The 22,258-nt window shown below is 44.5% G+C and overlaps 1 pseudogene; it reads right to left on the minus strand.

The window, feature by feature from the left end:
• Positions 1–3,452: 3,452 nt before the first annotated feature.
• Positions 3,453–22,258, minus strand: part of LOC122924957 — a 291,897-nt pseudogene continuing 273,091 nt past the window's right edge.

Raw genomic sequence — 22,258 nt, forward strand, 5'->3', positions numbered from 1 at the left:
GTTTTGGCTCACAATCGCTGATGATAATCACTGATCAAAACACAGGTGTAAAAGCAGGCTTACAGAAGATGCACGAATACCCTGTGTGGGATTGACATGCTTTAGAATCTGCATTGCAGGTCATTTTACATATTTGTGTTTTACATGACGGATGATAATCAACGATCATTAAAATCATATGCCTTTTCAAAAAATGCATTTGTGACATCTTTTCCTGGCATTTTTGCATTGTATTTTTGGTGATTTCGCATCATTTTCTGGTGTTTTCATAAGACTTGAAAAATGCCAAAGGTATCCACAAAAACATGCCATAAAAACTGTGACACATTTTGGCCTTTTTGAGGCGTTTTGCAATTTTTTGTTATTTTTTTAATGCTTTAAGTGATTTTTATGCAAAAAGTACTTTTTTACTAGTGCTGGAGAAAATGTCAGGGAACAATACTTCTGCCAATGGGGGGGGTGGGGGGGGGGGTTTATCTGAGGCAATACTGCTGCCAGTGGGGGAGGGGTTGTCTGGGGACAACACTGCTGCCTGTGGGGGAGTGGTTGTCAGGGGTTAATACTGCTGCCAGTGGGGGAGGGGCTGTCAGGAGACAATAATTCTTCCAGTGGAGGTGGGGTTGTCATGGACAATACTGCCAATGGGGGAGGGGTTATCAGGGGACAATAATGCTTGGTGTTTTGTACTTCTTGGGGGTGTTTATTTTAGGCTATTAGGGAGATATATTTATGTTGCATGGTGGTGTTTATTTTGCACTGCTGACAGCTGTTATGTGCTGCACGGTGTTATCAGATGCTGCTGGGAGGTATTTGAAGTTAACACAGCCCGTCAACTGGAATTTTATTCTTTCTGCGGTCCATATATCTGCCCGAGTTTGAGACCCCTAATGTACATGTACAGTAGAAAAGGTTTCTGCCAGGTCTTATGCTCATGTCTCAGTGTACACCCTGTCTGAAGATTTGTATTGTAGGCACATTTGGTATTTGCAAAGAGGCACAAGTTTGGGACATTGTGTTGAAATTTGAAGGTGATGTATGCCAATTCCTCTGGAGATTCACCCATGAGGATTCCATTGAGGAGATGGAAAGCCAACTCTGCAATGGCCTTGCTGACCAATGTAGAAGCCAAAGAGAGGGTAGTGAGCTGACCCAACGGCTTCTCTTTGGTCGGAGCAGGAAGTTGCACCCGCCATGGGAAGAATGGTTTGTTTAGACACTGGATGATCTACAATGGGAGGATCACTTTTTAACAAGTTCTTGAGGAAAGGGGTATAAAGGGTCCAGAAGTTTGGCACAGAAAGCATTGGTCTGGGAAATCCCACTCTTTGGACAGACAGGAATCAGAATTTGTATGGTTTGGAAAAACCTTTGGAGAACGCCAGAATGAAAACCTGTTCCAATCAGTTGGTGTGGAACCACTGTGTCAACTAACCAGTTTGACTTTGGGCTAAACCTGAGGGCATTATCCTAGCAGTACCTTGGTATTCACCCTCTAAACTTTATACAGGGATCAAGACTTTGCTTCAGGGGAGCCATCAGGCCACTACATCCTGGAGTAGTGGTCAGAGCCAAAGGTGCAGGGCACCGAGAGATCAGAAAAAGCAATAGTCAATAACAGGCCAAAGTCTGGGCAGGCAGAGTTTTATTTGACTCTATGAAACAGGACAGACAGTACAGTATGGTGATCAGGTATGGGTCAGGTCAAACAGCAGAGGTCAGTACACAGGCAGATAAGCAGATTATAGCACACCTTCGAAGGATCTAGCTAGCTAGTAAACCTATTGCTCAGGCAGAGAATGAGATAAACAGCATGGCACATATAGCAGAAGCTGATTACACATTAGAAACAGCCTAGTTGCTGCACACAGAACCAAAGAAGGGTTAACCCTTGCAATACTGCAGAATGAGGTGAGGTTCAATGAAGAATATTCCCAGTAGACAAACAGGACACAGATGCCCAGGCCTGCTGCCAGAACGCTGGACCTGTGACAGACACATGGAGCAGCATCCATGCCAGTCTGGAGTAGTGATGAGCGGCAGGGGTCATATTCGAATTCGCGATATTTCGCGAATATTTTGTAGAATATTAGTTGAATATTTGCAAATTCGAAAATTCCCGATTTTTTTTACTCGAAAAATCGGAAAGGTAATGATTGTGTAATATGCGAATTTGCGGATTAGAATTTTTTATTGCAAATTTTTCAACTTACAACTATTAGACAAAGAAGATTATAGCACTATATTAGCTAAATTGCTCTATATTCGATTTTTTTTCCGAATATTCGCTATATTGCTATAACTTAGTTTTTTCAAATATTCGTAATATTCTAAAACAAGAATATATAGCAATATAGCGAATATTCGAAAAAAAAACGAATATAGAGCAATTTAGCTAATATAGTGCTATAATCTTTTTTTTTATAGTTGTATTTTTTTTCCAATCTGAACTTCAGATGAGAAAAAAAATTACAACTATTAGACAAAGAACATTATAGCACTATATTAGCTAAATTGCTCTATATTCTTTTTTTTCCGAATATTCGCTATATTGCTATAACTTAGTTTTTTCGAATATTCGTAATAATATAAAACAAGAATATATAGCAATATAGCGAATATTTGAAAAAAAAGAATATAGAGCAAAATTCGCAAACACTACTACTCCTAAAGTCAAGAATATTGCAGCCTTCTTATTGGCCCACAAGCTAGAAGCAGGGAGGGATCATGTGTACTGATAAAAAAAAAAGGGAAAATATATAACTATATTCAAAATATTCGCGAATTTTCGAAGTACCTATATTCGCAATAAAAATTCGAAATTCGAATATTCGTGATCAACACTAGTCTGGAGTAGCAAGGCAGCAGTAGGTACAAGCCACCAACATAACAAACCCCTTCTTGTGCAGAAAAAAAAGCAATTTCCTTGACCTGCAGGGTCTCACCAACTACTACAATTAGGCTGTCAATCATAGAAGAGTTTAAATGACTTCTCCTCGTCTATAGCATGCTCTGTATTAGAAACCTTCACCCCTGAGTAGTCTCCTTCTCTAAAGGACACACAAGAAATTCCCACAGGGAGGAGGGGATGTGGAGAAGCAGAGACAGCTGCGAATGTAGGTATGTCTGCCTCTTACAGGCACTAGCATAGCACTGATCTGCTTAGTACCTGTGGCAAGGGTATAGCTGGTTGGAGGATTGAGCACTTTTTATGCTTAGTGTCCGCACCTATAACCATGGTCTCTCCTGTGTGTCCCAGTGACACAGATAAGAAATAGAGTTGTTCACCAGTGACATTATGCTCATTCTTGACAGCCCCCCTCAAAACCAAACGTAATAGCACAGCTAACGAAATGGTTGGGTCTGACGAGGACATCTGTGGATCAAGACAAAGAGACCAAAATGTATTTTACAAATGAAACTTTTATTGTTAAAGTTTGTTCATTGTTGTTATTAATATTGATAAACTTTGGTCGAGGACAGAAATATTCCAGTCTATGACAATGCACCAGTACACTCAATGGTTTGTTACAGAGAACATCAGGGAACTCGAGTGTCCTTAATCAGAATTTCTCCTTGAACATAACTTCAGATGGGAGAACATGGAGCAAGCCCAAGCAGGTGTTAATCACAGGACTTAACTTCAGGGCAAGTACATAATGTTATCTTCAATATCATTAAAACAGCAACGTTTCTTATCAGGGTTTTCATTTATGGCATATCCTGCATCCTCTGGGACCTCTGGTTATCTGCAGAATTGGGGTCCCTGATCCTATGCCGCTGACCATAGTATCCAGTCTTTCAGATGAAACTCGGTTAAGCTTCAGCTGTAAGATTTAAAATATAAGACATTAAGAAAATACATATCTTCCTGTACAGGATTTATCAGATGTTTTCTAGAAGCCGTCATGTGGTGTCAATGGACCTTTTATATCCAATTATACAATCTGAAATAAAAACCTAGGTACGGTATATTATTTGGCTATATTATGACCATAAAGCTGTATAACTGTGTTCCTCTTGTGCAATTATATTATTTATGTTATAGTATTATTCACTACAGCCGGGGGATGGTGTTGTATTGAGAGATAATATAAAAAATGTACAGAAAAAAAATTGAAAAATGCATATTAAAAATGAAAAACTGCATGGTGTATTTATTATTCAACAAAACTACAAACCAAATGAGAGGGTGACCTACTGACCACAAAATAATAATAATTCAGCACCATGTCTCCATTCATGTTCTGCAGGTAATAAAGATGGAGTGAGGATACATATGAAACACATATATGAGCATCACTTGGTCACTGAATTCATGTTGGCATTATTCAGAGGTTAATTAACAGATATGACATCACCAGCGATTCCCACCACCGATATATCACTCAGCTCCAGGTATCTAGATAGGTTTACCATTAAACCTCAGGAATGTACATATGGAGTTCATTATCACAGATCACACAGGTCAGATAAATCAGTGATATAGCCATCATGCCACCAATATCACTGTCTCCGCACAGGAGGTTTAGTCTGTAGGAGTAATGAAGGTCACATCGCTAGGAGAAAGTATAATATAAGCCAAAAAGACAATGTCTGTCAGTGACAATGGTGACGCTGTCGTGGAGCAAATAGAAGAGTTTATTTTATCTGTAAATACTGTTTGAACGAAGATGAAATATGAATATGTCCACATACGTTATAAAACTATTACATGGAGCGTCGTTACTTCTCCCCATGTCACTCTGGAGTCTGCCACAGTGTGGATGGAGGTGTGAATACAGTGATAAGAAGCGAGGTTCATGGGGACGGTTCATCTTTAACCACAATACTTTTCCTCCATGGCTCTTGGTCATATTATTGTTGTTTGGCAGATCCAGGACAATTTCACACAAAAAAAACAACCTTCTTATTGGCTGTTTAAGGACCATTGATAACCTAATAGGTTGCAAAATGTGAAAATGGTTTCTTTTCAGTGTGAATTCTTTCATGTCTAATAAGTTGTGATTTATCCAAAAAGCGCTCCCCACATTCTAAACATGAATACGGCTTCTCTCCTGTGTGAATTCTCACATGTCTAACAAGTTTTGATTTCTCTGAAAAGCGCTTCCCACATTCTGAACATGAATATGGCTTCTCTCCTGTGTGAATTGTCTTATGTGTAACAAGACAAGATTTTCGTGTAAAACATTTCCCACATTCCGTACATGAATATGGCTTTTCTCCTGTGTGAATTCTCTCATGTGTATCAAGATGTGATTTCTTTGTAAAACATATCCCACATTCGGAACATGAATATGGCTTCTCTCCTGTATGAATTCTCTCATGTGTAATAAGATCTGATTTCCTTATAAAACTTTTCCTACATTCTGAACATGAATACATGTTCTCTCCTGTGTGAATTCTCTGATGTACATCAAGATATGATTTTTGTGTAAAATGCTTCCTACATTCTGAACATGAATACATCTTCTCCCCTGTGTGAATTCTCCTATGTGCATCAAGATATGATTTTTGTGTAAAACGCTTCCCACATTCTGAACATGAATACATCTCCCCTGTGTGAATTCTCTGATGTTTAACAAGATGTGATTTTCGTGTAAAACATTTCCCACATTCTGAGCATAAATGCATTTTCTCTCCTGTGTGAATTTTTTCATGTATAACAAGATGTGCTTTTTGTGCAAAACATTTCCCACATTCTGAACATGAATATGGCTTCTCTCCTGTGTGAGTTCTCTCATGTATAACAAGTTTTGACTTCTTTAGAAAGCTCTTCCCACATTCTGAACAAGAATACTTCTTCTCTCCTATGTGAATTCTCAAATGTGTAGCAAGATATGATTTTTGTGTAAAACATTTCCCACATTCTGAACATGAATATGGTTTGTCTCCTGTGTGTATTCTTATATGTTTAATAAAACTTGATTTATCTGCAAAACATTTCCCACATTCTGAACATGAATATGGTTTCTCTCCTGTGTGAATTCTCTGATGTGTAATAAAATTAGATTTCTTTGTAAAGGCATTTCCCACATTCTGAACAGGAGTATGGCTTCTCTCCTGTGTGAATTCTTCCAGGTGTAGAAAGACTTGATCTTTTAGGGAACTCTTTACTGTACTGGAACCTTTCACCCTCTTTCTGAGCTGTACTTGTGGTAAGAATCTGTGATTGGTCAGGAGAAGGTTCTTCATGATTAGGGAGATTACATGACAGATCTGCACTGTGAAGTCCTGGATGTACATGATGATTTAATGTAATGAGGTTTTCTCCTGAAGAGCGCTGCGTGATGTCTTCATCTTCTACTTTATAATGTAGTGATAACATGAAGTTTCCCTCTGAATTCTCATTGGGATTTCCTGTGAAGATATAAATTTGAATTTGTGAAAAAAGAAAGAAAACACACCAAAAACTGATTTGAATTGTGACTAGAGATGAACAAAGCGAGCTTTGGATGTTGCATCCGAAGTCGCTTCGTTCATAACTTTGGATTAATACTATACGGAGATGGATCTCCGTACAGTCTTAGAATGTATAGGCTCCGATGAGCCGAAGTTAGTTATTCTGGAAGTCGCACGTGAACAACTTCGGTAATTGATTTTTAAAATGGAAAACCACTTTAAAACTTGAAACTGAACTCTGCATTGGTTCCATCGGGTACCTCGGAACTGAAGCCAAGTTCGGTTCGAAGTAATAAACAAAGCGAATACAGATGAAGCATCCAAAGCTTGCTTCACTCATCACTAATTGTGACTTAAAGAGGACCTTTAATTACGATAAAAAATCTAAACTAAGTATACAGACATGGAGAGCGGCGCTCAGGGATCTCCCTGCACTTACTATTATCCCTGGGCGCCGCTCTGTTCTCCCGGTATAGGCTCCGGTATCTTCAGATTTTCGGCTTAACCGGGAGGAGCCTGCTCTTGTTCTCCTGGGCGTCTCCTTCTCCCAGGCTTTAGCGCTGGCCAATCGCAGCGCTCAGCTCATAGCCTGAGAGTTTTTTCTCTCCCAGGCTATGAGCTGAGTGCTGCGATTGGCCAGCGCTACAGCCTGGGAGAAGGAGACGCCCAGGAGAACAAGAGCAGACTCCTCCCAGTTGAGCCGAAAATCTGAAGATACCGGAGCCTATACCGGGAGAACGGAGCGGCGCCCAGGGATAATAGTAAGTGCAGGGAGATCCCTGGGTGCCACTCTCCATGCCAGCATACTTCGTTTAGATTTTTTATTGTAATGAAAGGTCCTCTTTAAATGAAAATAATGATTAATTAAACATTTTTCCATGGTTATTTTGTTAGCGATGTGCGGGCAGACTGCGGCCGCCCCTATCTGCTGTTTCCATCCCTGCCTGCAGGCAGTGGTTTCTCTGGGATATATGGAGGTGCACTCGATAGCAAGCATACCCCGTAGTATTACAGGTACTGCTCCTTTTAAAGGGAGTACCATCTGTCACAAGGAAATACGATTCTATCAAAGAGCGGTGGGAGGACCACCTTAGTGGGAGTGCAATATATATATGTGTTGTACCCTTAAGGAAACAGCAGCTGGATATGGTAGGAGTACCTCATCAAGCTTAAGCGTCGCCTTGGAGGAGACAATGCAGTGTAAAGGAGCTGGGAGCACCTTCTGTTCAGGGCCATGTTCTTAGCTATATATAGTGAACTGTACGGGAGATGGAATGCTTACAGCTGGATGACATTACTACCACCACCAACATCCTGAGCTGATTTTATGAGAGTCCTTGGAAGACAAGACTATCTCTATATAAAAGAGATGGAATGTCTTCAGCAGGATATTACAGGACTACCGCCACCACCATCCTGAGCTGGTCTTGGGAGTATTACTCGTCCTTAGAGGACAAGGCTATTCCAGTGGCAGCTTGGAGTACCACCCTTCTATGCAGGGCAATACACTCAGCTATGTATAGTATCTTACATAAGGAATGGAGTGTTTACAGCAGGATAACCATCCTGAGCTGCTTTCAAAGGCTCAACTGATAGATCTTCTTCTTCCTATACAGAAGATCTTGGGTTTGAGACCACGCAGAGTTCCCCTGGACATGCCCATCCCTTCCACTGGACTAGTCATAGCACAGCACAGAATGGACTCCTTAGAGCGCAGCTGAAGGGCACCTCCCCGAGGAGTCTACATCCCTTCCACAGGACTCCTGACAGTACAGCTGAAGGGCACCTCCCTGAGGAATCCCCATCCCTTCCACAGGACTCCTGACCCATAACCAAAATTACTGACAAGGCCACGATCAGGTTAGTTACTGAGTCTGCATTTTGGTTTCTATTATATTTCTATCAATTGCCCAGACCAAACTCCACATGTGATCCCAGCCTTATACAGCTTTCTATAAGTTCCTGACAGGATTCTGCTCTACACCCGGTCATTACTTTTATCACATACAGTAAATCAGGACTTGACAAAATTCAAATAAGTGAAAAGTCCGACCATGTCTGACAACCAGCTCTTCTCTCTGCCAACACATTTTGCCCTTCAACACCATTTGGGCATCACTTTGATACAAGCTCATTTAACCCCTTAACACATAACGCCATACATGTATGGCATTAGCGTGCAGGGAATGTATGTAGTGAGATTACATGGAGCTCCCTATATACATGGGCTGTATAGTACAGCAGACACCTACCGGCAGTGACCAAGATTGGCAATGATACCAATCCTCAGATGCCGTTGTCCGTAGCGGCCGTGGCATCTGTGGCTTTATACAGAGGGAGGAGGCTCCCTTTATCCTCTGATCTGAGCCCCTGCGGCAAAATCGTGGGGCTCAGATCTATTGCCATGACAGCCTGGGGTCTTGTGAAGGTTCCTAGGCCTACCATGGCTATCTGACCAACAGGCCGTGGCCCAGGCAGCCCGTGAAAATCCATTGACAAGAATATTTTATTCTGTGTGGTTAACACCGTAAGGAAAAGAAAAAAAAAAGTACAATTCGCAGATTTTGGTCACCTTGTACGCCAAAAATAAAATAAAAACTACCCCAATAAAAACTACAGATCACCACGCAAAAAAGGAGCCCTCACAGAGCTCTGCAGATGGAAAAAAGTTAAGTCTTTCAGAAAATGATTTGATTTTCCAGAACCGATGAATGCACGAGAGCGAGACGGACCGTCCATGAGTTTGTCTAAAAAGGAGCTCTGGAATTGGCACCCCTACACCAACAGGGTCAAGGAACCTACTCCAGAGTTTTAGCTTTGCCAAAAAAAAAGAAGGAACTAGGCATTTAGTGATACACAAAGTAGAAAGAATGCTCCAGCACCAGAACAGACATAATGAAAATTCCCGATCTTTATTCATCACCGAAATACAGGTGGACACAGCAAACAGTGATACCAACTCCCACTCGATCCCCAAGATCTACGCGTTTCGAACAGTAGTGTTCTTACTCATGATCTAAGGCGTCTGACATGTTGTGGGCTGAAATAAGGTTCACCTCCAGTGTTCCCACCCTCAAGTCGGGGTCACAAGAGGCAACGTGAACAGATAATCAGACCAGTCCATGTGAGACACCTGTGTAAACATATTCACCTGTGGCACATATACCAAACATAATTCACAGTGCTAAAAAATGTTAATACAAAATATATGTAAAAAATACTAAATATAAAACCATGTAGTTATTTACTTCCAACATCAAAGTACAATTTATCATTAATAAGATTAGACATCAAATTATAATAAGTCTTGCATAGTATACAATGTATGTATGAGGCCCATAATAGTTCAACCAAGTTAGAAAATAATTATAGAGATGAGACTAGAAAAACATAAAACCAAGAAGCCAAAAGGACCGAATTAAATTAACATTTTCTTATAGTTCCATTTCGACGATACCCGGGTGCATCTCATTCCACATTTCATTTTCTTATTTTGTTTGCATTCATCTTTATTTCGGTTGTAATTTACTATTAGATGATAATATAATTTGAATGTAAATCAAGGATAAACCGGCTATTCCATCCGCGTCATGTTCATGAATTAATACAAGGCGCGGATAGACGCCAGAACTCCTGTATGAAAAGTAACATGTGGAGCTACGATGCACTCAGGGATCGCCGATCACGCTGCTTGTTCCAGCTGGACCGCATCAGCCCCCTGTTCTGATTCACACCGCATCTTCAAAGAAATCGCTCCATATGAACTGCGGCGTAAAGTATATAGTATTCACCTGTCATCAAAATGTTTTAAAATGTTTGACACCTACAGATGTCAGTTTCAACTTCTATAATATGACCTCATTGATGCTGAGTTATGGGATCGATATTATAATGAAATAACGTATTACTTTCCCCGATGGGCCGGTTCGCATTCCTGGGTTGGCGCCGCAGTTCATATGGAGCGATTTCTTTGAAGATGCGGTGTGAATCAGAACAGGGGGCTGATGCGGTCCAGCTGGAACAAGCAGCGTGATCGGCGATCCCTGAGTGCATCGTAGCTCTACGTGTTACTTTTCATACAGGAGTTCTGGCGTCTATCCGCGCCTTGTATTAATTCATGAACATGACGCGGATGGAATAGCCGGTTTATCCTTGAATTACAGTCAAATTATATTATCATCTAATAGTAAATTACAACCGAAATAAAGATGAATGCAAACAAAATAAGAAAATGAAATGTGGAATGAGATGCACCCGGGTATCGCCGAAATGGAACTATAAGAAAATGTTAATTTAATTCGGTCCTTTTGGCTTCTTGGTTTTATGTTTTTCTAGTCTCATCTCTATAATTATTTTCTAACTTGGTTGGACTATTATGGGCCTCATACATACATTGTATACTATGCAAGACTTATTATAATTTGATGTCTAATCTTATTAATGATAAATTGTACTTTGATGTTGGAAGTAAATAACTACATGGTTTTATATTTTGTATTTTTTACATATATTTTGTATTAACATTTTTTAGCACTGTGAACTAGGTTTGGTATATGTGCCACAGGTGAATATGTTTACACAGGTGTCTCACATGGACTGGTCTGATTTTCTGTTCACGTTGCCTCTTGTGACCCCTCCTTGAGGGTGGGAACACTGGAGGTGAACCTTATTTCAGCCCACAACATGTCAGACGCCTTAGATCATGAGTAAGAACACTACTGTTCGAAACGCGTAGATCTTGAAGATCGAGTGGGAGTTGGTATCACTGTTTGCTGTGTCCACCTGTATTTCGGTGATGAATAAAGATCGGGAATTTTCATTATGTCCGTTCTGGTGCTGGAGCATTCTTTCTACTTTGTGCATTACCTTTGAGGACTGGCTTGAGTCCGCCCCGTGCACCGCCACACAGGATAAGAAGGTGAGCTGGCTGTAACGTTTCTACTATATACCGTTTAGTGATACAGTTTTGTAGACAAGTCTGTGGCCAAAAATAGGATCGGAATGGAAACAATCAGTTCAGTCATGTTTCTGCTTCAAAAAGGAGACTTCATGGCTACCATCAAAGATGCCTCTCTCCATGTTCCATTTTTGAGGTGTCACAAGCACTTCCTCCGCATAGCAATATCTTCATGGTTCATTACCAATTCATTTGTCTCCTGTTCAGCCTATTCAGTGCACCCAGAGAATTTATAAAAACTGTCCGTCATCGTTGCAGCAGCCCTCAGAGTGTAGGGCATGTTTGTTGTCCCATATCTGGATGACTGGCTCCTGAGAGCAGATTCAGATGCTCTTCTGTCATGTCAAGTGGGTCAAGCTGTCAGTCTTCTGCACCAGAAAATCTAGATTCAGTTCTGCGTTTATGTATTTCCACCTCTGAAGGTGCTACTCAAAGTCATGTAAGATCAAGCCTCAGTGATTGCGGAAATCCTTCCATATAGCCCACACCGGGCCTGTTTTCCTCAGGCCCTGATTTCCTAATTTCCCCAGCTTTTTTATACTGCTTGCAATCTCCCTTTAGTGTGCTGCTGAGGGACAATATAAAAAGTTCAAATTTACTCACTGAAATTTCTTCTTTCCATGAGTCCCGAAGCAGAACAAATTTTCCCACCCATTAAATTGTTTTTGTCTCTGCTGAATACTTAGACGTCAGAGAGGGGGCATAAGGGGCGGAAAGGTTCATAGACCCTTATAGGAGACCCCCAGAAGACATGTTCCTGGAGAGCTGTATAGTGGGCACTAGATTATAGACATCAGCCGGTCATCGCTCAGAGAGGGGGCATAAGGGGGAAAGGTTCCCTCCATAGACCCTTATAGGAGACCCCCAGCAGACATGTTCCCGGAGAGCTGTATAGTGGGCACTAGATTATAGACATCAGCCGGTCACCGCTCAGAGAGGGGGCATAAGGGGGGAAAGGTTCCCTCATAGACCCTTATAGGAGACCCCCAGAAGACATGTTCCCGGAGAGCTGTATAGTGGGCACTAGATTATAGACATCAGCCGGTCACCGCTCAGAGAGGGGGCATAAGGGGGAAAGGTTCCCTCATAGACCCTTATAGGAGACCCCCATAAGACATGTTCCCGGAGAGCTGTATAGTGGGCACTAGATTATAGACATCAGCCGGTCACCGCTCAGAGAGGGGGCATAAGGGGGGAAAGGTTCCCTCATAGACCCTTATAGGAGACCCCCAGAAGACATGTTCCTGGAGAGCTGTATAGTGGGCACTAGATTATAGACATCAGCCGGTCACCGCTCAGAGAGGGGGCATAAGGGGGAAAGGTTCCCTCATAGACCCTTATAGGAGACCCCCAGAAGACATGTTCCTGGAGAGCTGTATAGTGGGCACTAGATTATAGACATCAGCCGGTCACCGCTCAGAGAGGGGGCATAAGAGGGGAAAGGTTCCCTCCATAGACCCTTATATGAGACCCCCAGAAGACATGTTCCCGGAGAGCTGTATAGTGGGCACTAGATTATAGACATCAGCCGGTCACCGCTCAGAGAGGGGGCATAAGGGGGGAAAGGTTCCCTCATAGACCCTTATAGGAGACCCCCAGAAGACATGTTCCCGGAGAGCTGTATAGTGGGCACTAGATTATAGACATCAGCCGGTCACCGCTCAGAGAGGGGGCATAAGGGGGGAAAGGTTCCCTCATAGACCCTTATAGGAGACCCCCAGAAGACATGTTCCCGGAGAGCTGTATAGTGGGCACTAGATTATAGACATCAGCCGGTCACCACTCAGAGAGGGGGCATAAGGGGGAAAGGTTCCCTCATAGACCCTTATAGGAGACCCCCATAAGACATGTTCCCGGAGAGCTGTATAGTGGGCACTAGATTATAGACATCAGCCGGTCACCGCTCAGAGAGGGGGCATAAGGGGGGAAAGGTTCCCTCCATAGACCCTTATAGGAGACCCCCAGAAGACATGTTCCCGGAGAGCTGTATAGTGGGCACTAGATTATAGACATCAGCCGGTCACCGCTCAGAGAGGAGGCATAAGGGGGAAAGGTTCCCTCCATAGACCCTTATAGGAGACCCCCAGAAGACATGTTCCCGGAGAGCTGTATAGTGGGCACTAGATTATAGACATCAGCCGGTCACCGCTCAGAGAGGGGGCATAAGGGGGGAAAGGTTCCCTCCATAGACCCTTATAGGAGACCCCCAGAAGACATGTTCCCGGAGAGCTGTATAGTGGGCACTAGATTATAGACATCAGCCGGTCACCGCTCAGAGAGGAGGCATAAGGGGGAAAGGTTCCCTCCATAGACCCTTATAGGAGACCCCCAGAAGACATGTTCCCGGAGAGCTGTATAGTGGGCACTAGATTATAGACATCAGCCGGTCACCGCTCAGAGAGGGGGCATAAGGGGGGAAAGGTTCTCTCCATAGACCCTTATAGGAGACCCCCAGAAGACATGTTCCCGGAGAGCTGTATAGTGGGCACTAGATTATAGACATCAGCCGGTCACCGCTCAGAGAGGAGGCATAAGGGGGAAAGGTTCCCTCCATAGACCCTTATAGGAGACCCCCAGAAGACATGTTCCCGGAGAGCTGTATAGTGGGCACTAGATTATAGACATCAGCCTGTCACCACTCAGAGAGGGGGCATAAGGGGGAAAGGTTCCCTCCATAGACCCTTATAGGAGACCCCCAGAAGACATGTTCCCGGAGAGCTGTATAGTGGGCACTAGATTATAGACATCAGCCGGTCACCGCTCAGAGAGGGGGCATAAGGGGGGAAAGGTTCCCTCCATAGACCCTTATAGGAGACCCCCAGAAGACATGTTCCCGGAGAGCTGTATAGTGGGCACTAGATTATAGACATCAGCCTGTCACCGCTCAGAGAGGGGGCATAAGGGGGGAAAGGTTCCCTCATAGACCCTTATAGGAGACCCCCAGAAGACATGTTCCCGGAGAGCTGTATAGTGGGCACTAGATTATAGACATCAGCCTGTCACCGCTCAGAGAGGGGGCATAAGGGGGGAAAGGTTCCCACATAGACCCTTATAGGAGACCCCCAGAAGACATGTTCCCGGAGAGCTGTATAGTGGGCACTAGATTATAGACATCAGCCGGTCACCGCTCAGAGAGGGGGCATAAGGGGGGAAAGGTTCCCTCCATAGACCCTTATAGGAGACCCCCAGAAGACATGTTCCCGGAGAGCTGTATAGTGGGCACTAGATTATAGACATCAGCCTGTCACCACTCAGAGAGGGGGCATAAGGGGGAAAGGTTCCCTCCATAGACCCTTATAGGAGACCCCCAGAAGACATGTTCCCGGAGAGCTGTATAGTGGGCACTAGATTATAGACATCAGCCGGTCACCGCTCAGAGAGGGGGCATAAGGGGGGAAAGGTTCCCTCCATAGACCCTTATAGGAGACCCCCAGAAGACATGTTCCCGGAGAGCTGTATAGTGGACACTAGATTATAGACATCAGCCGGTCACCGCTCAGAGAGGGGGCATAAGGGGGGAAAGGTTCCCTCCATAGACCCTTATAGGAGACCCCCAGAAGACATGTTCCCGGAGAGCTGTATAGTGGGCACTAGATTATAGACATCAGCCGGTCACCGCTCAGAGAGGGGGCATAAGGGGGGAAAGGTTCCCTCATAGACCCTTATAGGAGACCCCCAGAAGACATGTTCCCGGAGAGCTGTATAGTGGGCACTAGATTATAGACATCAGCCGGTCACCGCTCAGAGAGGGGGCATAAGGGGGGAAAGGTTCCCTCCATAGACCCTTATAGGAGACCCCCAGAAGACATGTTCCCGGAGAGCTGTATAGTGGGCACTAGATTATAGACATCAGCCGGTCACCGCTCAGAGAGGGGGCATAAGGGGGGAAAGGTTCCCTCCATAGACCCTTATAGGAGACCCCCAGAAGACATGCTCCCGGAGAGCTGTATAGTGGGCACTAGATTATAGACATCTGACTGCTGATATCACAGCCTAAGGTTGTTCTATAGACAACATGTCCCCCTGTGACTTGTGGGCAGAGTTGTCAGGAGACCTTGTGTGTTGTCAGATGTCTCCTCAGTTCTTGCCCCCAGCCTCATATATGAAATATAGAAGTAAGATGAGTAGCTTTTTTTCTCTGCTGTTATTATTGGGGGATTTCTTCACTAATTTATTTGATTTAACTGAAATCACCAAAATATCTGGATTTCTTGTAATGTCTTCTGACGAGCCCAAAATAATACTTAACCCTTTCCTGCACAGAGGTACATGTAGGTCATGTAATTCCTGCACAATGCCGTACATGTAGTCCATCATGATAGCACAGACACAAAATCTGTGGCCACATAGTCCCCAGTGGGTGTGTGGATGTGACTGACCGCCATGTCCTGCAGGAACAGCCGGGATCAGAGAAGAATCTGATCAGAGATCACCGTCAGCTGGATAAGGGGAACACTTCATGATGTGATGGAGACATCTCCAATCAGAGAGCAGCAGCCGGTGATCAGATTCTCCTCCTGCCCTGAAGGCACCAAGGACAGAATCTGAAGTCACTTTCTCCATTCATGATTCCATACCTGTGGTGACATCTCCTGGAATGTCCTCCTCCACCTCACTCTTACACGGGGGATCGCCCATCATCCTCTCTTCTTCATCCTCCACTTTAATATCAGTCAGATCTTCCCCCTGATTTGTCATCTGTAACAATTCAGTACAATACAGCAGACAGGTGGGAAATCTAACAGATCCACAGAAGAGACCCCCACAATCTATGACCCCTCTATGACTGCAGGACCCCCCTATATAGATGTGTATAGGGCTCAGCTCCATCTACCTGAGGGTTCTCCGGGACCTTCTCCTCTGGACAGTCCTGGGAATACAGAGGACGGGGACATCTCTCTGGTGGATTTCTCCTCCTGGATCCATCTGTGGAGACACAAGCACACAGTGACTGAACACATGGCCTCCTGTAGATCTGTCTGTAGATCAGACAAAACTCCTCCTCCCAGTCTCCTCTCCACCAGGCTCCGAGGTGTTGGAGAAAGCTCTACATCTATACCCCCCTCCAGGTCTCCTTTCTTATTCCTTTCTCCTGAGGAGCTGTTTTGGTGAATGGGGAAAATAGAAAAGTATCAGATGAGAGAGAGACTGCCGCCTGCTGGACAGGAACAGCGACCTCTGAGATCACTGAAACCCCCATCCTCCTCTGTAAGAGGATTCATTAGAAGGACAGTTACGCCCTTCTCGGGTTGATCCTGCTGACAGATCCAGTGTTATTCATGTACTTTATTAAATGTACACATTTGGTGGATACGACATAAATGCAGATGAAAACGAAGAGAAGCTCAGGTTGGGCCTTTTCACAATAAGGAAATAAATATATCACCAGTCCGCAATAATGCTATGCAGCAGGTCCGAAAAAGTGATGTGGGTTCAATCACGTTATAGACAGGTACAATATATGGGGTTCGGACCGCGCTTCTGGTCCAGGTCAGTATGCAAGTTCTTAATCCTTCTTACTTCCTCGTTTCCAGAGAGAGCCGAGGGCTGCAAATATCCCTCAAATAGATATCCTGCAACCGATGAAATTATAATAGTGTGAGTCCGTATGTAACAGTAACCTGCATTGCACTGGTTATACTCACACAATGCGAAAAAAACAGGGCGTGAATGTTTTTTCGCATTGTGTGAGTATAACCAGTGCAATGCAGGTTACTGTTACATACGGACTCACACTATTATAATTTCATCGGTTGCAGGATATCTATTTGAGGGATATTTGCAGCCCTCGGCTCTCTCTGCAAACGAGGAAGTAAGAAGGATTAAGAACTTGCATACTGACCTGGACCAGAAGCGCGGTCCGAACCCCATATATTGTACATGGGCCTTTTCACGGACTCCATGCGGCCTCCGCACTGTAGATGTTCTGTGAAATGTTATATTGTAAGTGTAACAAACATATCATTGGAAACTGTTCAGACACTGCCACGTTCCTGCACTGGAGGTGATGTAGCAGTGCCAGGCCGGTACTGACTAATGTGATGTGCAGATTCTATTTGGATCTGTTTTTATCTTGGATGTTCGTCCGTTACCTGAGGATTTCTAGGAAACTGGATTCAGAACCAGAAGAGAAGAAAACACCCGGAGTAACACTGCTGGAGATGTGCTGCAGAATGAGGAGCTGTGAACGTGCAGCAACGAAGCAGAGAGGAATATACTGAGAAAACCAGTGCTGCAGAACAAGGGCCACATGACGTGTGATACAGTGTAAGAGGCGGGAGCTCCTCCATTACATGTCACTGCACACACGTGTATACACTGCACATGACGGCTCTTACCTTGTGATATAAGAGGCTGGTGCTCCTCCATTACATGTCACTGCACACACGTGTATACACTGCACATGACTGCTCTTACCTTGTGATATAAGAGGCTGGTGCTCCTCCATTACATGTCACTGCACACACGTGTATACACTGCACATGACGGCTCTTACCTTGTGATATAAGAGGCTGGTGCTCCTCCATTACATGTCACTGCACACACGTGTATACACTGCACATGACGGCTCTTACCTTGTGATATAAGAGGCTGGTGCTCCTCCATCATGGCCTCCTTGTACAGATCCTTGTGTCCTTCTATATACTCCCACTCCTCCATGGAGAAATAGACAGTGACGTCCTGACACCTTATAGGAACCTGACAACACAATTACACCGTCATCACCCAGACCCCTCCAGTGCTGTTACTGGAGAATTTCCCAGCAGTGTCACCTCTCCAGTCAGCAGCTCCATCATCTTGTGGGTGAGTTCTAGGATCTTCTGTTCATGTATCAGGGGGTGAGGGGGAGGCTCTGTGATGGGGTGAGGGGTCCTGCTCCGCCCTCCTGACTCCTGGAGATGGATGATGGGAGTCACACAGTCCCCCGATGTCTTCTTCACTATTGTGTACTCCTGTGGATGGAGAGAGACACTTAGGGAATAAACCCTTCAGGGGCCATGTGCTCTCCTCCGGCCCTCTCCTCCTGGTACAACGTGCCTACTTACCTCCTCATGGCTCCTACAACATGACTATTGGTCACTGGTCACATGACACATCACTCACAATATTGGGGGCTGATCTTCAGGTTCTCCGTCACTTGGAAGGTCTGGAGGCCGTTCTCCAGGACCCTGGACTCTTCCTATCACTTCCTATGATGGATTCTCCTTCCCGATGTCTGACTTGTTACAGAATACAATAAAGAGGAGAGAAATCTAGAAAAGTTTACCTCTCTGCTCAGCAGGGAGATGATCTCCAAGGTGAGGTCTAATATTCTTCTGCTGATCTCCTCCCTGTCCATCCTTGGTGGTCATTCAGGAGAAGAGGAGAGAACTGGAGGAGCTGGAGGCTTCTAGTACTGCAGGCGCCTTTATGAGAAGAGGAGAGGAAATCATCCAGGGGACAAGACCAGATGTCACCTCCAGAACCTCACTTCCTGAGCCTGGAGGGGCCCCACTTCTCAGAGCCCCCACCACATGGATTCCAGGGGCCCCAACATGGAGATTCCTGGTGGCTCCACAGGAGATACATGTCTGATAGATGCAGGTCCCACCTCTGGGCTGTGCTCAGCTGTGTCCAGAACTCCTAGAGAAGAGACTGGAGAGAGCTGAGCTCAGGCCGGGCCCCGCTCCATTCATTCTACTCCTGGAGGCAGGGGCCCCTCACCAGGACAGTCAGGGGCCAGAGAATGATGACAACCCCCACTATCCCCACTACTCCTCCCCCATCATACTAAGCTGAGGAGCGATGAAGGATTCCTTGTGTGTAATGGAGGAGAATCTCCAGAGGTGACATGTCTGAGCTCTCCACCACACTGTCTCCTCACAGCTCATCTTACCTGCAGGCTGGAGGAATGGCTGATACCAGAGAGAACAAGAGCCCTGACTACCGACCAGGACCTGCCCAGTGTCTGCTGCACTGCCAGAGCTGAAGGACCTGCGGTGACGTCACTGTCATGTGATCAGTGCAGGGGGCGGGGCTCAGCAGTGGAGAGGAGAAGAGGTGACATCACTGTCATTTGATCCTTGCTGATGCTGAGCCCCGCCCCCTCCACTGATCACATGACGGTGACGTCAAAATAAACTAATTTATCCCTTTAGAGATTCAACCTAGTATCTCAAAGAAGACATTGCAGGCCCTCTAGGTGGGCTGAACTACACCATCACAGAAAACAAAACATGACAGGCTAAATCTATAGAAGCTTAGTCAAACGGGTCCACTACATTACTTTGAGGTCTATATTTGTGAACCACCTGAGAGGGGAAGGGGCTGAGGGAGGGAGGGAGAGTTAATATGATGTTGAGTCATGTTTTAGCTTTCTTTTGTTCTGAAATAATATTGTGAAATCAAATGTAAAAATTTGAATGTAATGTAACTATCGTACATGGAAAAGCCGAATAAACATTTTGCTGGTGTGTGGATCTCGGCGGAGTTCCTGGTGCTTCCATGGCCCCTTTGAAGTACAATCCTTCCTTTCCCTTTTTGTATTTTGTTTGGGTTCTGTGTGTTGCAGTTCCCTATTGTTTGTATTAGGCCTGAAGGAGACTCCTGTTCGTCCTTCCTTTTGGAGGAACAGGTAGTCTCGTCCCTGCTAGGGCTTGATAGGACGCTAGGTATTCCTGCGTATGAACACACCTACCTCTGGGGTCTGTTCATACTGGTAGTCAGTCAGGACTTTGGATAGGGTTTTACTAAGAGGTGTCCATCTTCCTTACCTAGTTCTCAGGCCTTATTCTGGTATCCCCTTACCCTCTTATGCTCGGTGTGGTGTTTCCCTTTCACACCGAAGCGTTGACAATATAAACCGCAAAAAAACATAATTTTTTGTTTGTGTGCAGCCATGGATCCCATTGCTGCACTAGCAGGTCAGCTGCAGGGGCTGTCTTTGGATGTAGCTGACCTCCGCACGACCGTCTCGCAGATGCAGAGACCACAGGCTGCTGGTCCTAGTAGTGGTTGCCAGGCCTGTCTTGAACCTAAAGTTGCCCTCCTGGACAGGTTTTTTGGGGGACTTGAAAATGTAATTTTGTTTAGGGAGGCATGCGAACTGTATTTAAGGCTACCTCCACACTCATCTGGGGATGAGAAACAGCAAGTCGGTGTGGGTATTTCCTTGCTTAAGGGGGATGTGCAGTCATGGGCTTTTTCTCTGCCGACCATATCGCAGTCTCTCTAGTCGGTAGAAGAATTTTTCGAAGCTTTGGCTCTTATCTATGATGATCCTGGATCGGACCTCTCTAGACGAAACCAAGCTGCACGGCCTTCGTCAGGGTGATCGTTCCGCTGAGATTTATTGCTCTTAGTCTAGGAGGTGGGCTACGGATACAGAGTGGAACAAATCTGCCTCCGTAGCCAGTTTTGTCAAGGGTTATCAGAGTGGCTGAAGGACGCCTTGGCCTTTCATGAAACCCCAGTGTCTCTGGAGACTGCTATGTCTCTGGCTATATGCATGGATGTGTCACAGCCATTCATTGTGGAGGTTGACGCATCGGAGGTAGGGGTTTGAGCAGTCTTGTCGCAAGGTCCTTCACCTAGTAAATGGCGTCCATGTACATTCTTCACTAAGAAACTCTCGGCTGCTGAGAGAAATTATGATGTAGGCAATAGTGATGAGCGGCAGGGTTATTATTTTTATTTCACGAATATTTGGGCGAATACTCATATATTCGCGATATTGAGATCATTTTCTTGAAATCGGCAATGTAATATTCACGTAATAAGCGTGAAATACAGGTGTGGGTCACTTTTGCTACATTTTCCAAGCTGCTAGAAGTTTCCGGAGACTGGAGAAAATGGTTGGCATGGCAGAACATTAAAAATGGCTTTATATGCAGATAGAGTGCTCCAATATATTCGCGATTGCTCTAATCGGCACTAATGATGTGAATATTTTGGCGCAATACTTGAAACTTCATATTTTAGCAGGTCTGCATATATGTATAGGCAGAACCTATCACACTGCACTGCAACAGCTACACTATATCAGGATATAACCTACACCGACTATCTCCCACTAACTATCTGTATTATATAGATAAGCCATCTATCTAATGTAGTGTGGAAAGCACAGAGCACAGCAATGACACTGCTCTCTCTCAGAACTTTAAAAAACGGTAGAAAATGTCTGCTGGGGAGGTTCTTATATAGTAAGGGGTAGGCAACTTTCCTATTGGTTGCTAGGGATGTTGCTAAGCTCAGACAAAGACATTGCAGCCTTCTCATTGGCCCACAAGCAAGAAGGGAGGTTACTGATGAAAAAAAATCTAGACTATTTGAAATTACGAATATATATCACTATATTCAAAATATTCGCAAATTTTCGAAGTGCCGATATTTAGGGTTGAGCGAACTGTAAAGTTCGGGTTCGTACCGAACTTTAGGGTTTTTGGACCCTGAACCCGAACATTTTTGAAAAAGTTCGGGTTTGGTGTTCGGTGCTTTCTTGGCGCTTTTTGAAAGGCTGCACAGCAGCCAATCAACAAGCGTCATACTACTTGCCCCAAGAGGCCATCACAGCCATGCCTACTAATGGCCAGAGAAGCATGTGACCCAGGCTCTATATAAGCTTGGGTCATGTAGCGCTGCACGTCACTCTGCTGTTACAAGTGTAGGGAGAGGATGCTGCTGGACTTGTGATTTCAGGGAGAGCATAGGAGAGAATCTAACTCAGCGATCTACAGACAAATACAGTCCTGATCAAAAGTTTAAGACCACTTGGAAAATGGCAAAAAATCATATTTCGCATGGCTGGAGCTTAACAAGGTTCCAAGTAGAGCTTCAACATGCAACAAGAAGAAATGAGAGTGAGACAAAACATTTTTTGAGCATTCAATTTAATGAAAACAACGAATAAACTGAAACAGG

This window comes from Bufo gargarizans, chromosome 1 (assembly GCF_014858855.1).
Source record: "Bufo gargarizans isolate SCDJY-AF-19 chromosome 1, ASM1485885v1, whole genome shotgun sequence".
Classification (NCBI taxonomy): Eukaryota; Metazoa; Chordata; class Amphibia; order Anura; family Bufonidae; genus Bufo; species Bufo gargarizans.